We start from the raw sequence: 14849 nt of genomic DNA, 5'->3' as shown, positions 1-14849 counted from the left end.
TGTTATAGTCAACAACTATGGATCAAGCTGATGAACGATGGCCCAGAGAGTACACAGGTTGAAAGCAGCGGAGTATTGCATTATAAACCCAGCCTGCCCTGGTAACACCAACAGTTTCATTAGTGGCTGGAGCTGTTGCACCAATTTCTTATCAACAATTAATTATTGGTATTTAATACAGACAGGGGGTCAGTAAGAGGAGCATTGAGTGGGGTCTAGGCCAGGCTTTGGAAATATTATAGCATCCCTTATGTTTGAGCAAAGGTAGACCTTAAGTAGCATGCAGAGGACCTCTATATGATCCTTATAAAATTCAGTGGGTAGACCATACCCTCCAGGGGTCCTACAACTGGGTAGCTGATGATTGCATTCTTAGCATTTCCAAAGTAGGGGGAGAGTTCAATTATTCCTACATTTTCCCTTCAACCCAGGCCAAGGTTTTATTATTACCTAAATATGTAGCTGTGTCCAAGATATGTTGTTGGGTTTTGCATGTGTACAACTGCAAATAGTAGTATCAGAGAAATTCAGTAATATCTGCTGGATTCATAAAGGTACCAACATCATCTATATCATATCAGTCCTTCCAAAACTGTGGGTCATGACCCACTGATGGCTTCTGAGCTGCTTTTTGATGGATTGTGATAGTCATACATTGAATAAAGATGCCTTTAACTCTGTTTTTAACTTGTCACATTTGCCAGTGGTTCAAAGACAGAGGTCAAACGTCAGACTGCTTTATTCTTTTAACATGGGGATATGTGTTTGTATTTCTTTCTCTGGCTTCAAAGTAAAATATGTGTCAAGGTCTGATGTTGTTTTTTGCAAAACACAAAAAAATGAAGATACCTGTAGATTAACAGTATGCATCCAGCAGTTAGGAAAGCATAACAAAACACTTATTTGTAATTCTGAAATGTGCGGGGAAACAGAGATTTTAATAGGATCTAAACAAATCAAGACACTTACTTGGTGATGCAGAAATGAAACCTGATTTCCACACATTATCATTTGTGAGCTGTGTAGTTGTATCAGTAAAACTGTATGTCAGTGCAAATTTAATTGCAATTTCAACAGAAAATGTGTTGTCTGCAAATGACAGTGTGCTACCATATGATGCTTTAGTTACATAAAACAATTAACCCACCTCATGTCTATTAAAGGTAGGTGGGTCGGGAAAGTTTGTTGTTCTAAAAAGTGATACCTGGTTCTAAAATGTTTGGGAACCACTGATCAACATGTAAACAAGTGATATGGCTTCTGTCAGTATTTGATTAAAGTGTCCAGGGCAGGGCATTGCCTAACCAGACACCCACCTCAAAATGTTGGGCCTAAGAAGGCTTCTCTAGGTACTGAGTTTCATGAGCCACAACTTTTTGAGATTCTTTCAATTTATCTTGAAACATGGTTAATATGGACCTCTCCTTGTGCTTGCACATATATAAATATATTCCAGTGCTTTTATTTCATGCTCATGATGCCTCATAGTGTTGTGCATCGACTAGAGTATATCAGATAATTTGGCTACACCGATTTCCCTTATATAAACCTTAAAATAATAAGTCATAGCTGATACCTCAGTGCTAAAGACTTGATCCAGAAGTTTTGTGACTTTCAGTCACCAGTTAAAGAACATGGACACAGAAGATGGGGGCCTGCAATATGAAAGGAATTGGGGAATGATCAGACAGCGTCCTGGGGTTTATAGTAGTGTCATCCATATTGAAGGTCAGAGAACAGGAGCCCAATGACAATGTGGGAGCAGGTCCCATTAACCACAGAGTGATAAGTAAACTCTGCTCTTTATGGATGCACTTCTTTCCATATATCCACTAAACACACTGCTGCATGATATGTACAAAGATCAGACCTGCTCTGGAAGGTTGTCTATGCACAATTTACTGTTCATCTAATTGGTTGTACAGTGACAGGTTAAAGTCTTCCCACACAACATAGGCCAATAGATTGAGCATAACATCATCAATGAAATGTGGATCATCCGTTTTAAGCACATAGTCATTAACCAATAACAGTGGTTGAGTGCCCATTGTCCCCACCACTATAATGACTCTCCCTGCTATGTCAGTTCTACATTCCCTAAGAACAAAGTTGATTATGAGGGTCATTATGAACAAGGCAGTAACAACTGCTGTGTTCATGCTGGCAGTCAAAACACTGACCGCCAGCGACCCCGGAACCCCGCCAGCCAAATTAGGAACATTTCTGTGGGCCGGTGGGTGGAAGCATTGTTTCCGTCCTCCGGCTTACAGAAAGGCCCGGCCGGGACAGAGGCATTGACAGTGGCTTCACATGGAGCCGCCGTCAATGCCTCTGTGCGGCAGGTGCAGTTGCACCCATCGTGCAGATCTGCGCGACGGGGCACTGCACAGGCAAAGTGCATGGACAGCGCAGGGGTGCCCCGGGGCACCCCCTCCGCCAGCCTTTCCCTGGCAGGTGAACCCGCCAGGAAAAGGCTGGTGGAAATGGGAACATTATCAGCAGGGTAGCGCAGCTACCCTGGCGGATAGTGTTTCCACTCACCGCCAGGCTGCCTGACGGCGGAAGCCTGGTGGTGAGGGAGGGCTGCCGATGGCGGCCCTCACCCTGTTTAGAATGTGGCGGGATGGCCTGCCAACCCGCCATGTTCGCAATGAGGGCCTATGTCTGGTAAAGGTGAGAACACCAGAGGAATATGTGGATTAAGTGCATGGGGGTGCCATGGAACCCGTTCCAGCTCTGGGCAGGGATGCCCACAGCCAGTCATATCAAACTATCAGTGTGCAAGAACACAATGGTAGATAGAGCCCTGGGATCTCCCCCAAGTTTTTTCTCCGATACTTAAGTGTGCATGTTAGCTTGCCATACATTATCCAGTCTAGAAAAGAACAAGCCGTCAAGGTCTTCAATTTTAAATTTTATAGCTTTGAACTCCTGGATGAGGGTAGCCAGAGAATTAACCGATTGTCTGTGTGAGTCTAAGATTCTTACTTCTGGCTGTGTAATCCACTTGTCTTGGCTATCAATTTGTTCCTGAAGGTGATCCATCCATACGTTGAGAGTATTTTTCTTTCCATCGATGGACTTGAGAGTTTCCCTCATCTCATACAGCATTGTAGTAACATCTCACCTGCTTTTTGTCAAATGCCAATTTAGCCTGCCTGCAATCAGTTTTATTCATTGTGCTGGCTCGACAATAGAAATGTCACCAGCTGATCCCTATGCAAGTTAAGGAGGAGTGTAGCACCAAGGAGTCAAAGCACACATTCAATTAATTGATCCCAGCTATGTCAGGGACCTTCTCCCGATCAGCGGTATGAGGTGTGAGTCAGTAAGACACCCACCAGAACTATGCAGAACCTCACTGCATTAAGTCACAGCTGGTTTTCAGGAGGCAGGAGTTTGCGGCTCCATTTGTGGATATCAGAGTGAAATCCGTCACTAGCAGGCCTTCTCATGAGTGGGATCCAGGAGGAGAAAGATGCCTCAGTACACTGTTACTTCTCATTCCTCTCAGCCACAGCAGTGGATCACACTATAACAGCTCTATAAGAGTTGAAGGTGCCCCACCTTGCTGAAAGCCCAGGGTCTGTTTGGACAATCATCCATCCAGCATTAGAAAGAGGCCTCACTCAGCTGAGATCAGCCCTCCACCGAGCCATCTACTATGTGTGTGTGGCACCATCATCTCATCTGTTCTCAGCTGTGACAGGGCTCTGCAGGGTGGCTCCGCCTCACCACCAGCTCAAACCAGAAATCTCATGGGTATGCAATTGCACAGCAAGGGGCGTTTCCCCGGCCTGCATCCCTGACCCCAAGTCAGAGTTTGCTTGCAGTGCAGGTCACCATTTTGTATCAGCAGCATGACCCCCCCCCTCCAGAGCATAATGGTCCACAGGTTGTCCCCCAGCATCAGCTTAGAGGCCCAGAAGTTGAAATTTGATGCAATCCACACTCATCCAGTTATGAGGTTTTTACCATCTTTAGTGTGGAAACGGCCACATAGGCCCACTGAAACAGCGCACAGAATCTGCCGAACAGCAGCACTTTTTGTGATGGGCTAGAGGAGTTCACCACTATTTTGCCCATCTTCATTTCCAGTTCTCAAGTGCCCACATGAGAGCTACTTTTGATCAAAGAATTTAACCCCAGAATGACTAATGACTTCGACCACTTTTGCAATAGTAACCAAATAAAACACAATCACAAAAATAATCACATCTAATAGGATTACTAGACATGACCACTGAGATGTATGTCACAATACCTAGTGACAAAATATCATCATGCCAAAATAATCATATTCAAAATACAAACAATTACAATATCATGAAAGCTGTATATAGATAAGTATATACTTTTACACTGATTTACCTTGAAGATACATATATCATCAAGATAAATAGACTTACCTATAAATACATACCGTCACGATGAAGTGGTAGTCAGAGTTGTGGATGCAACATTTTGGCAGGAAAGAAAACCATGAATTTTTCTGAAAAAAAACTATGTTTCTCTCAGTTTTCATGTAAGGTCACCAAGTGTCAGTTTGTAATTTCCCTATTACAAAGTCATCAGCATGACAGATCCTGTTTCACCTCTACAGGTAATACAACCACATGACAGGATGCCCACCATTATGTCAGGGACATAGCTGTGCCTTGGCTGCCCCCCTTAATCGTATAATTCACCACCTCAAGTCAGACATTGACATGATTCTAAGGATAGCCATAATTATGCGATAGATGGCCACAATTAGGAAAATCATACTCACAATATGGCAAGGATTCTACCATGATTGGACATAGGATGCCCAACATATGTCAAGAATTACCATTATTATACCAGTGCCAATATTTTGTCTGCAATAGTCATAATTGTGCCAGAGATACACCCCTTAAACTGGCATAACCACATACATTTGGGTGCTAAGACCGCCGAAGCTGCAGGCGCCAAAAGACCATCAGTGCTGGCGGTCCGAAGACCGCCCTATCACAACGTCATGCTGATTTCCGCCCGATTTCAAGTCCGCCAACAGGATGCCACCCCCCACATTCCGATCCATAATACGGCATGGCACTTTCCTGCATGGCGGTGCAGTGCCGGCAGTGGAAAGCACCAGGACCCATCCCCTCCTTGACGGCCACCTCACCGAAGCAGTTAAGTTACTTGTCTGGGGGGGGGGGAGGGAGGAGTGGGTTTTATGAATGTCTGTGGTGTCTGCATGTGTGTATGAATGCGGGGGGGAGGGGGTGTCTGTGTGTGCCTTTGTGAGTGTGTGAATGCTGAGGTGAGGGGGGGTTTCTGTGTGTGTGAGTGAATGTTTGTGTGAATGCAAAGGGTGAAGAGGGTGTCAGTTTAAATGCGTGCATGTGAGTGTATGTGTCTGAGTGTATGTGTGCAAGTGAGTGGGTGTATCTGAGTGCATGTTTGGGTGCAACTGCGTGGAGGTGTATGTAAGCGAATACGTGGGTGAGTGGGGGTGCATGAATGTAGGTGCCTGGTCGTGTGTGGGGTGTCTGCCAGTGACAGGAATGGAGATTCTTGTCACCGGGTGCATGACTGCCAGCATTTTCGTGGCGGTGCTACCTCCACGAAAATGCTGGCGGTCTGCTGAGTTGTAATACTGATGGCGGTATTGCGGCTACTGCTGGGTCGGAGGTGCTCACCTCCAGTCCGGCAGTCTGACTGCCCTGGCAGTACGGGTGGCGCTTCGGTGGTTTGGGAAGTCATAATATAGTGGTCTTCACCACCGGCCCGGGGGCTGTAAGACTGCCACCGTAAGGCTGGTGGTCCAAGGACCGCCAGACTCCTATTGAGGGCCTTGGTATTCCCTGACATTACGGAAGGCAGACAGGCTGAGAAATGTCTTTCAAGGGGGGGACACGACACCAGCCACACACACTACACATTAATAAGAGTACCCATTTCTCTACATATTCACAGAGACACCTTCAAACAGATACACTTACATGCATGCACACACATTACCGATATCTGAAACAAACAAGGCTATTACCTGTTTCAACTCTAAATTCAGCCTCTGCTCTCCTTGGCTACAGGGCTTCTAATGCACAGTTATTACATACTACTACTTTTTTGCAGCAGTCCAACACTCTAGTGACTCCTACTGTAGCTTCTGCTGCCACTTCTTTTCTGGCCCCGTTTCCACAGGTATTGTATGATTAAAAGTAGTATGCAAAGTGTCTTCTTTACATGTGACTTTGCTAAATTGAGAGAGGGTGCTAGTGGTAAAGTTTAAGCTTCCTTGTGGTGTCACAATGTTTGTGGATTAACAGATGGCCCTTCTATAGGTTTGGCTGGAGCCACTCCAAGGGTACAGAGATGTGTGGCGCTGTCCTCTTCAAAATGGCTATACCCTCTGGATTATGTACTGTGCTAGGCTGCATTTCAGGAAGCTACTTCCAAGGTACTGGAGGTTACCAGTAGCTTCAGAGGTACCCATTGGAGAGCCCCCCGCACTAGTTCATGCCTCAATGTAACAACTTTGATGCCTTTGTACCTATGATAGTCCTGTTTAATAATGAGGGACTTGTCGGCTTTTGATAAAGCCCAAGTGTGGTGACACTGGAGAACTAGCATTGTCAGTTTGTGCTTCAAAAATGGCTACATGTAGCAGCAACTGGTTTGATTGCTTCTGACGACCATAATCATTTACTGTATCATGCTATTAAGTGTACTTTATCTCTAAAATCCTGCAGTGTTCTTGACATTGCATTTCTTGGGTTTCTCCCATGTTTCTGCTTTCCTTTTGCCATCTGCGTTTATTGACCTTTTATTTTATCTGCATACTAAACAAGCCAAATAGGGAGGTAGATATGTCCACCCAAGTGCTTTGCGCTTCAACTGCTTTTTTGTGCCCTGGCATGAGGCATTAAGAAGGGAAAAGACATACATCTTGCACATTTGTCAGCAATATCTTAGAATTGATGGCACATATCATGTAACCTGCAATGGGCTGTGGGTGGTTATTTTAGATGTAATGGTGCATATGGTTGTAGTGGTTAAAATCATTGATATACTGGTTTCGGTTCTGCTCCTGGTAGTGGTGTAGATGGAGATGATGCTGCATTTACTAGGGCGTATAGATTCTGCAATTTAGCTAGTAGTAAAGGTAATGATACTTCTGAATGATCCAAGCAGTGGGACAAATTGTCAAACTCTTTGAGCATGAAGAAGTCAAAGCATGGATACAAAGTCTGTGTGATTTTTCGGCTCCTAGTAGTGGAACCGCTGGCTGTGAGAGTGGCTGGAGTCACCAGTGCAGAAGGGTTGGTGACAGTGTCACCAATCCTATCCATGAACATGCTTATTCTTCAATGCCACTTTTTTGTTTCATTCACCAGGTGGGATGAAATGCAAACTGCAAACAGGTTTCTCAATCTCAGTGATAAAATTCCAGGCTGAAAATATGAGACTGCTAGCGAGTCAGTTGACTAAAAGTCCACAACCCAAAATTACACCTAGCACATGCAGAAATCAAGAGCCATAAAAATGAATGTACCTATGATTTCTGTCCAAATACTGATCATTGAAATTCTCCTAGATTCACTCACTGGGTAATATTATCATGGGCCAGCAAAATCCTTCTCACCGTTCTCCCACAATCGAAGAACAGTTTGCCCTTTTACCCAGATTTGCATCTACATATTGGCTCTGAAGTTCCTATGTTCTCACTTCTCCTAAACTAACACCTCAGGCACATTTAACTGTGAAGTTGTGCATTTTGAGTGATTGGCCCATTCATTGATTTATTCATACTTTTTAGGTGACACAGTGTGACTGGCCCACTTTTTGCACACTTAGTTGGAGGTCCTTCAGAATATCCAGGGCTAGATGTCAAATAAACGTCTGCTTTTAAATTTCCTGGGATTAGATGTCATCATCCATGCTGCCTAACCAAAAGCTCCTGAAATACTGTCTCACACTTCATGGATGGAAATCCTTCAGATGCCATCCACAATCCATGAATAAAAGCTTCCTATTGATTGTGCCATTATGAAATAATCGTGGATTAGGGAAGATATTATACAGCGTTATTTTAGTGAGGCCCCTTAACCAAATCAACTGACCAATGTAACAGGAAGGTCACTATTGCAAATGTTGTTTTCTGTACCTTGGAAATTTACCACAGGCAAATCAGCAAACACCACCTATTCAAATTCATCACAAAGTATAGGAGGTATTCTGAGGGCCTGCACCCAAAAATATAGAATTAACACAACTCATTTTACCTCAACATCTTAACAGCCAAGACATGCTGACTTAGATTGAAAAGCCATGAGTAAACATGATATAGAAGGTGAACAGAGCATGGAAGAAACAACAAATGCATGCCTGACAACAGATAACAAGTTCCCTCAAAATCTCGCTGACAATTGCACACTTAACCACCTCTTTCACATGTCATTTTTAGAGCCTAAGAAAAGTGTGAGCTCTGCCAAAAATCTGCAGGGAGACTTCTGAGTCAAAAGGCATCCTAAATAAAATCCTAAAGACAGTGAGGAGCCCAAAGTAAATTCTCTAGTACACGTACAATGATGCCTAAATATTCCCTATCTCCACCTTCTGTAAAATAAATCTAGAATCACCTCTGTTCACTCTACATCTGGTGACCTCTAAGGTTTTAAGGAAGACTCAAGTGGTTCAGAGTCCAGTGCAGAACGCCAACGGATTTTGTGAAACAAAGTAGGTCTGTGAACTTGTGAATGTGCGACCTTCTATTCCTCACTGATTTCCAAGTCATACCAGCACTCCAGGAGCCCCGATTCCCCGTTCTGAATGAATGGAGTGGATGTGCCCAATCATTACTCATGTCACTTCTATGAAAGGGAAGAAGGACAAGGAGCATATAGCCCCGCCTCTTCCCAAGAACTACCTGTTCTATTTTTGTGCCCTCAACATCTTTCATCAGGCTGTGTAGGGCTTCCTGAGTGCCCTTAGGAGTTCATCTTCCTTTAGTATTTAAAGGCAGCTGTGTGGGGGGGTGCTTTTGTATTGTTGTGTTCGCGGCTGCTTTGGAGCCGCAGGTTACCCTTTTTTGCAAACAGCTGCTTTGCCGGTCACTGTAGGTCTGGCATGCTGTGGTGTTTTCCAGTTGCTTTGGCCCTGGTGCTTTCTTGTTGGCTTGTTGCGCCTTGCTTTCCTTTACCTGTGGGGAGGTGTCCTATGCATTTGCATGGTGCCCCCTGGGGCGCCATTGTCGGTGCCTGTTTTGCGCTGTCCTCCGGTATGCGACGGCAAGGGCTTCTTTCTGAACCTGCAGTGGTGTGCTGGTTGGCCATCGGTCTCCCATCCAGCAGATGCCTGGTTTTGGTCAGAATTGTTGCACAGAGAACTGTGCATAGCTCTACGGGCCCCTGGACATGGCAGTGTGGACGCTCTTTTCCTTGGGACCTCGGTTGTCTTTTATTCCAGGTCATTCTGTGTGTTTTTTCTTCTGTTCCAAACGCTGGCGACATGGGGAATCCCGCTCAGAAGAGTCACCATCTTTCTCCTGACTTCCCCCCGAAAGGGGTGAGTGATGGTGTGGTTCGCCGTCCCTAGCCCCCGGTTGCTGATGCCCAAATCCAGGACATGGTTTGTCAGCTTTCGGATGCTTATAATTTACAGCAGAGGAAATCCTCCCCAGTTTCTCCTGCCTCTTCTTCTGGTTTAGCCTGGTCTGTTTGTTCTCCTTCTTCGGTGTCCTCCTGTCTGTCTCATGATTGTAATGAGGATAATCTGAGGTTTCCGGCTGGTGCCTCTTCTGAGGGTAAATATATTTGTGGATTTGGACCAACCTTGCACAAGTGTGGAATGGTTCTGTCAGTTCCAGCGCCCTTCCATTCCCAAGATTTCTGTTATCCCTGCTGTTCTATCCTTGCTGCAACATGAAAGGAGGGATCCTGATAGAGTATCTGTTCCTTGCTTTATGGGTCACCTTTATCCTTTGTCCTAAGGGGAGACTTCCATTCCTCAAGTTCTCACTTTGGATCCTTTGATTTCTAACCTTACGGGGAAACCTTCCTTACTTATGGAGGAGGTTAATGTGACTGATCCCATTGATAAGAAGGTTGAGGCTGCTCTCAAAAGATTTCACACTGGACTCAGTCTCTCCTTATGTTCTGAAATTTATGGGGTCTATACTTCCCAGTCCTTGGTCAAAGATTTTCAGTCACTCTCTTCTGCTATCAGGATGGTGAGGACCTCTCTGATTTACTGTCCTGTATGGAGATTCAAGCAAAATTTCTCTCTGATATTGCCTTTCACTCTCTTCGGGCTTCTGCAATTGCCACTGCTGGTTCTGTTTCTGCTAGGTGTCATCTTCATCTCAGAGGCTTAAGAGTTGATTAGTCTCAGAAGAATTGTTTGTTGCAAATGCCCTTTCAAGATTCTAAGCTCTTTGAGGATGAACTGGAGGAGGTCCTCAGGAAGTCCTTCAAAAGTTAGAAACATGTTGAACCTTTCCATCAGAAGCCTAAGGTTTGGGATGGTGGTAGGAGACAGGTGGATCACTTTCACAAACAACACTCCGATTCACAGCTTGTCTGCTCACTAGTCTAGGGTCCTATTCCTAGTGGTGCCTCCCATCTGTCTGGTGGTAAAGTATGTCTGAAACATTCTTCCTGACTAGGCCCCCTCCCCTCCATTTCTCCCATTGGGGGTGGCTGTGTCAGTTTTTTCCTGTTTGGGATGCTTCCGTCACAGATGCCTGGGTTCTTCAGGTGGTATCCCGGGGTGTTTGTCTGGACGTTTCGCCCACGTTTCTGGATCCCCACTTCCTGCAGATGGCATGTCCTCAGGATCAAATGAAGAGCTTGGCCCTAGCCGAGGTATCGCCTCCCTGGTCCTGAAACTTGCCCTCCTTGCGGTTCCTCCTCAGGAGAGGGGTGCGTTGCTATTCCCATGTCTTCGTGGTCAGGAAGGTCACAGGGGATTTTTTGCTGACTATCAACCTGCAGTGTCTGAACCACTTTGTCCCAAGCCTGCACTTCAGGATGTCCACTTTGCATCAGGTGATTGTGCTTGTCTCTCAGGGGGATTTCCTGACAAAGTTCGAACTTCAGGACACCTATGTCCTTGCTCCAGTGGCTCCTGCCTCTCAGAAGTTCCTGAGGGTTGCGGTGGGCTCCCAACATTGTCAGTTCAGGGTGCTTCCCTTTGGGCTCAAGCCCTCCCACAGTATTTTCACCAAGGTTCTGGCCCCGGTGGTGGGTTCCCCTTCATTCCAGAGTTGCTTTGGTCCACCCGTATCTCAACGACCTTCTGATCCATGAACCCTCTCTAGACCAGTCTCTGAAGGACTTGGTGTCCCTCTTGGAGAACTTCAGATTCCTGATCCATCCTTCCATGTCCCACCTAACTCCCTCTCAGCAACTGGAGTATATTGGTGCCTTTTTCGATATGGAGCAAGGAACGGTGTCACCTCCTGCCTCACTGTGTGCCCAGCTCCTTCAGTCTCTTCAGCGTCTCCTGCAAGTATACGAAGCTTCTGCGAGGGAATGGCTTCATCTTCAGGTTCTGATGGTAAGATGGGGCTTGTTTTACATTGATTCCACACCTTTCCTTGCCACTATATTGCTTGTCCCTGTGGTTAGTTTCTATGGTGCTACTTTGTTTCTGTTCTTTCTTTTAGGAGGCAACTTTGGATATCGTCTTTGCCTTCACTCTTCAGGATCACTTTGTAGTGGTCAGGGTGGACAACCGAGTGGCGATGTCATACATCAAACACCAGTTCGGCACTGGGTCATCCTCTCTCAATCTCCTTGTCCACCTCAATGTGTCCTGGGCAGAGTTCCACCTCTTCAGGTTGCGAACCATCCACATTCAGGGGGTGACGAATTATCAGGCAAATCTGAGTTGGGTGTTCCCATCCGCCCTGGAGTTTGTTCTGGTTTCTTCGATGTTTTCCCAGATTTGCAACCACTGGGGTGTTCCAACAGTGGATCATCTCTTTGCTACCTCCTTCAATGCCAAGCTTCCCCTCTTCATCACCTGTTTTCTTACTCAGGGAGTGCTCAGGACCAATGCCTTGACTAGTCCTTGGCCTCTAGGTTTTCTTTGCACCTTTCCCCCAATTTTCCTGATCCAGTGGTTCCTGTTTCGCCTGCTCTGGGAAGTGGCGGATGTGGTCCTTTCTTTTAGGCCTCAGAGTCCTTGGTTCCCTCTTCTCCGTCTCCTGGCGGTGGGGCCAGAGTGGTGTCTTCCTCTGTTGCCTTCCCCTCTGTCCGTCCCTCTACTTCCACTGCAGACTATGGCACGTTTGCGTCTCACTGTCTGGAGGTTGAGAGGGAATACCTCATGATGCGCAGGGCCTTTCTCTGCAGGTTTCCCATTCACTCCAGTCTTCTAGATGGGGTTCCACTAATTAGGCTCATGTGGATCATTGGGGTTCCTTTGATGCTTGGTGCAGGGCCTGATCTGTCTCCTGTATCTGCCCCTTTTTCAGTTTCTTCAGGAAGGTTTTGATAAGGGTCTCTCCGTGGCTACTTTGAAGCTACAGTGGTGCTCTATTAAAACTTTTTGGGCTTCATGAGATGACTTATCATCTTTTGCAGGTGTGGCCTAAGTTATTCCAGGCTTCCTACCTTCTTTGTTCTCCCCTTCGGAACCTTTTTCACTCCTGGGACTTAACTGTGGTGCTCTCCCATTTGAGGTCCCCATTGTACGAGCCACTGGAGTCAGTGTCCCTTAAATTCCTGACTTTGAAATCTTTTTTTCTTGTTGCCATTACCTTTTCCAGGCATTTGGGTGAACTTAATAACTTGGTTTGTTGCCCTCCTTACCTGTGCATTTTCAAGGACCGGGTTGTCCTCTCCTTGGATCCTAAGTTCCTCCCTAAGCTGAATTCTTCCTTTCATTGTGAACAGGCACTTGTTCTCCCTGTCCTGCCCTCAGAGGCCTTGGTCTCTGGCCCTTCCTTGTCTCTTTTGGATGTTGTCAGTGCACTGAAAATCTCTTTGGCTAGTTCTTCTGAGTTTCATCTCTCTGACCACCTTTTTTCAGCGTTGGACCAGTGCAGAAGGGCTTTCTCCTTCCATCTTGTCCCGTTGGATTAAGTTGGTTATCTTTTCAACTTACCAGGCCCTAGGCCGGGAGGTTCATAGAAAGGGAAGAAGTCGCTTTCTAGAGGTGAAGTGAGGAGTGAATGGGCACATCCACTCCATTCGTTCGGATGTGGGATGAGGAAGGAAGAATCAGAGTAATGAGGATAACCAGTAAGTAATCCGAGCATTGCATTACTAAAATAATGTTATATTCTTGGAATTCTTGAAAAACTACTTAATAAAATCTACTTAAGTATAAGTTGACTTCCACTATCCCAAAACATTTGAAAACATATACACATGCCTTCCCGTCAAAAGTAAAATGGGCGCAAGTCTGATTTCCAGCCATTTAGCTGCTTCTGATAGTCCTGCAACTAAGATACAAATCCCAGTTTGCAACTGTCTCCTCGAAGCTCCCAGTTGAATATCACAAGCCCTTAGCATTCTGACTGATCAAATCCACTAACCGGCCAATGCACTCCTCTCTTGGTCAAACCGTATTTATGACAACATGCCCATCACAGCTGTAGGGCAAAATGAATGCTGAACATACACGGTTCCAGGTGCACTAACAACTCCCGATCTCCAACTCCAGTCGTTCCCAATCTTTTGACTTCTGTGGACCCCCACTTTGTCATTACTGGAATATGAGGACCCCACTGAATCATTATTGGAATCCAGGAACCCCCCACTGAGTCATTACTGAAAGCTGGGGGCCTAATCTGTTAATATCATTTAATTTTCTAAGCAGTCGCAGACCCCCTGTAAAGAAATGGCTCCCTGTTGCAGTTACCCCCCACTTTTTGCCTGATACTGATGCTGACTTGACTGAGAAGTGTGCTGGGACCCTGCTAACCAGGCCCCAGCACCAGTGTTCCTTCACCTAAAATGTACCATTGTCTCCACAATTGGCACAACCCTGGCACCCAGATAAGTCCCTTGTAACTGGTACCCCTGGTACCAAGGGCCCTGATGCCAGGGAAGGTCTCTAAGGGCTGCAGCATATCTTATGCCACCCTGGGGACCCCTCACTCAGCACAGACACACTGCTTGCCAGCTTGTGTGTGCTGATGAGAACAAAACGAGTAAGTCGACATGGCACTCCCCTCAGGGTGCCATGCCAACCTCACACTGCCTATGCAGTATAGATAAGTCACCCCTCTAGTAGGCCTTACAGCCCTAAGGCAGGGTGCACTATACCATAGGTGAGGGCACCAGTGCATGAGCACTATGCCCCTACAGTGTCTAAGCAAAACCTTAGACATTGTAAGTGCAGGGTAGCCATAAGAGTATATGATCTGGGAGTCTGTCAAAAACGAACTCCACAGCTCCATAATGGCTACACTGAATACTGGGAAGTTTGGTATCAAACTTCTCAGAATAATAAACCCACACTGATGCCAGTGTTGGATTTATTAAAAAATGCACACAGGGGGCATCTTAGAGATACCCCCTGTATTTTACCCAATTGTTCAGTGCAGGACTGACTGGTCTGTGCCAGCCTGCTGCTGAGAGACGAGTGTCTGACCTCATGTGGTGAGAGCCTTTGTGCTCTCTGAGGACAGAAACAAAGCCTGCTCTGGGTGGAGGTGCTTCACACCTCCCCCCTGCAGGAACTGTAACACCTAGCAGTGAGCTTCAAAGGCTCAAGCTTCGTGTTACAATGCCCCAGGGCACTCCAGCTAGTGGAGATGCCCGCCCCCTGGACACAGCCCCCACTTTTGGCGGCAAGTCCAGGAGAAATAATGAGAATAACAAGGAGAAGTCACTGGCCAGTCAGGACAGCCCCTAAGGTGTCCTGAG

The sequence above is a fragment of the Pleurodeles waltl genome, chromosome 2_1, assembly GCF_031143425.1.
Source record: "Pleurodeles waltl isolate 20211129_DDA chromosome 2_1, aPleWal1.hap1.20221129, whole genome shotgun sequence".
Classification (NCBI taxonomy): domain Eukaryota; kingdom Metazoa; phylum Chordata; class Amphibia; order Caudata; family Salamandridae; genus Pleurodeles; species Pleurodeles waltl.
The sequence above is the reverse complement of the archived record's forward strand: the minus strand, read 5'-3'. Positions refer to the sequence as shown.